This window comes from Rhinopithecus bieti, unplaced genomic scaffold, assembly GCF_001698545.2.
Source record: "Rhinopithecus bieti isolate Rb0 unplaced genomic scaffold, ASM169854v2 scaffold_388, whole genome shotgun sequence".
Taxonomy (NCBI): Eukaryota; Metazoa; Chordata; class Mammalia; order Primates; family Cercopithecidae; genus Rhinopithecus; species Rhinopithecus bieti.
In genome coordinates, this window is record NW_016803198.1 from 1,449,749 (window position 1) to 1,453,545 (window position 3,797).

Genomic DNA, 3,797 nt, shown 5'->3' on the forward strand with positions numbered 1-3,797 from the left:
TTTTTCATGTGTCTGTTGGCTGTATGAATGTCTTCTTTTGAGAAATGTCTGTTCATATCCTTTGCCCACTTTTTGATGGGGTTGTTTGTTTTTTTCTTGTCAATTTGTTTAAGTTCTTTGTAGGTTCTGGATATTAGCCCTTTGTCAGATGAGTAGATTGCAAAAATTTTCTCCCATTCTGTAGGTTGCCTGTTCACTCTGATGGTAGTTTCTTTTGTTGTGCAGAAGCTCTTTAGTTTAATTAGATCCCATTTGTCAATTTTGGCTTTTGCTGCCGTTGCTTTTGGTGTGTAAAACAAAATAATTTTAAATAAATATGTTATGTTGAATGGGGGATAAGTTCTACAGAAAAATATGAAGTAGGTAAGGAACAGATAGTGCTTTCACGGGAGCACATTGCAATTTTAAATTACAGTCAGGGAAGGAATCATTATGAAGCTGAGAAAGCTAGGAAGGAGGTGAGAAGCTGAGGCATGCAAACATATAGGAGAAAATCTTTTCCAGTAGATGAAGCAAGTGGAGAGGCCCTGAGGTGGAAACATGATTTATGCATTTGAGGAACACAAAGGACTATAGATTAGCCAGTGCTAGAATTAAGGAGTGAAGTCCTGGAGGCGGGAAGGACTGGAATAGGGTGCTAGATCTCCCTGGCTTCTGTGATGAGTATAGACTGAAGGGAGATGAGACTGGAAGGGAGAACAATTAGCAGACTCTTGCTCTAATCCAAGTAGAAGATGACAATTTTTTGGACCATGGTGGTAGAGGTGAAAGTGGTAAGAATTGGTTGGACTTTATATATTTTTTGAGTATATTTAATTTGTGGGATGATTAAAAACAGGATGTAAGAAAGAGATTAAGAAGAATTCCAACATATTTGGTCTGAGTAAATGGAAGCTTTGAAATCCCATTTACTGAGGTAGAGAGCTCTAAGGAATGAGAGATTTGGGGTGAAAGATAAGGCAGTGGTTGTTAACTATAGTAAGTTTAAGATGAAGGAGATGAAAAAATAAATAATATCTACCTCAAAGGATAATTAAAAGTTTGGGCCGGGTGCAGTGGTTCACACCTGTAATCCCAGCACTTTGAGAGGCCAAGGCGGGCCGATCATGATGTCAGAAGATCGAGACCATCCTGGCTAACACGGTGAAACCCCGTCTCTACTAAAATTATAAAACATTAGCCAGGTGTGGTGGTGGGTGCCTGTAGTCCCAGCTACTCGGGAGGCTGNAAAAAAAAAAAAAAAAAGGTTTGAACAAGGTAATCTATATGAAAGCACTCTAAAAATATTGGTTACCTGTTTTCATTCTGTACTTAATCACTTGATCTAATCCTCCAGACTGAAATTTAGAGATCGCCTGCCGTAGAATTGATGGACTTTGAAACCTGTAGGCAGCTTATTTCACATACGGAGAAGGGGATAGTTTTTTTTGTTGTTGTTTTTTGTTTTTGTTTTTTTTTAAGTAGCTTAAAATATTAGAAGAAACAGATGTGTGGTAGAGTTGCCCAAGAGAGAAGAAAGCATCAATAGAAATCGAGAAGATGGTATAAAACTTGCTTTTGCCAAAAGGCACTTTTAAATGTTCATAGAGTTAGAAAAGAAACTGAAGAATCTGAGTGCCTGGAAGAGTAATTAACCTGGGAGATGAGCCTTACTGCTCTGGGGGCCCAGATGCTAAAATCAGTTGCAGGATTAAGGAGGGAATGATCCTCCTACCACAGATGCCAGTGCAATGTTGTTAACTGAAGATGCTGAAGGACCATCAGAGGAGGATGACTGTGCCTCAGACCAGCATTCTCAGGGTGCTCACTGCCAAGGGAGATGGTAGCATAGCACCTTGCAAAGAAGACAGAGTGAGTGAACATTTCCTAAGCAATGTGAGATGGGACTGAGATTCCCAGAAATACCTGTGGACAATTTTCATGAATAAAATGAATCTTTGTCTCTGAGTGGGTTAGGAAGGATCTCATCTGGCCAGTCACGAGATCTCATTTCTGCTGCCTAGTTGAAGATGCCACGGGTTATCCCTGTTACATGTTATATACTATAGCCACCTCTTCAAGAAAGCCTGGTATGCTAGATGATGACCTGCCCATCTGGAGGCATTTGGGGTATTTATGAGAACATTGACAGTTAAAACCTAGTGCCACTTCTCTATCCTAAGCCTGCTTGTTGTATATCATTTTGAGCCTTTCTTATGGTATAGGACTTTAGTTGGTTTTCCTTTACTTTCCAAGATACCATTACCAATGTCTTTGTACTTATATTAACCCTAAGATAGGGTAGTTTTCCCAACTCAACTTTTACTTGCTCTTCCTGAAAAAGAGGTTTAGATCTCTCACCTGGATCTCCCTTACCCATAAACCATGATCCTTAGGCTGAGTGCCTTAGACTGCTGCCACACAGTCATCTTCATGTACTCCTTTTCCTCAATGGGTAGAGATGTATTGGCAGCTGGCCACTGACGTAGATGTCCAGTGGGAGAAAACCTCCTTGGCTTCATTCACACAACCTAGATGAGCAGAAGGTGTCCAAGGTTGCTCATTGCACTTCACCTGGGGCAGGCCCACCTTAGAACTTAGTTGCCCCAATGTCTGAGAGGCTCATGTTTTGCTGCACATCTGGGCCAAAGCACACCAGGCATGAGATTGTGCCCTCCTTTTTATGCATCTTCTTTTTACTTATATTGTTCCTTCTTCCTGAATTGTTTTTTTCCCCATTTCTGCCTATAAAATTTAGGCTCTTCTGGCTGGGCGTAGTGGCTCACACCTGTAATCCCAGCACTTTGAGAGCCCAAGGTGGGTAGGTCATAAGGTCAGGAGATTGAGTCCATCCTGGCTAACACGGTGAAACCCCATCTCTACTAAAAATACAAAAAAAAGAAAATTAGCCGGGTGTGGTGGTGGGCGCCTGTAGTCCCAGCTACTCAGGAGGCTGAGGCAGGAGAATGGTGTGAACCTGGGAGGCGGAGCTTTCAGTGAGCTGAGATCCTGCCACTGCATTCCAGTCTGGGAGACAGAGAGAGACTCCGTCTCAAAAAAATAAAAGGCTCTTCTTCAATTACTGGAGTGAATAGCATCTTTATGTAGCTTTTTCTTCTGATTTTCCCCTACTGATTATGAGCTTCTTGAGTTGTCACTGCATTTTGGTAGACAAGTCTTATAGTTTTGTAAACATACTACTATGTATGTGTCTGTGTATATGTTCTTTCTGTCCTATTTGAAGGTGAGCTCCTTTAGCCAGGCTTCAACAATAAGCATCAGTTAGCTCTCCAAAGCCTGAGGATCTCTAGAGTGGCTGAGAAATTTAATGAGGCCTATAGGCCAGGACCTTGGGATATATCTGTAAAAGCTTAAGAAAAATCTTCCTGTAGACAACTAGCTTAATTGTAATTGAGATTTAAATTCATTTCAGTAACACACACCCACTTGGGGTACTGGAGGTCAAGGTTGAGAATTCTATCATGGATGACCTGGGTGAAACTGGCATAAGAAAGGCCTGGTAAATATTACCTGGCTGTTAAAGTTATTGATTTCCTTTGTTATTTTGCCTGGAGGGATGGGAGTGTTAGGAATCTTTTTCGTAAGACTGCCTTAGACTATGAGGAAAAGTCTGTAAGTCAAAAAGTAAACATGTTAACATGTTTTGTAATTAGCCATGGACCTTGTTTTTTTTTTTAATTTCCTAAACGGAGATCAGGTAAATCTTAGTAAAGGTAATCTAAGTTTTGCTAGCCAAGTATATAAAATAAGCCATTTCTTTTTTTCTTTCTTTTTTATTTTTTTTTTACAGACAGTGT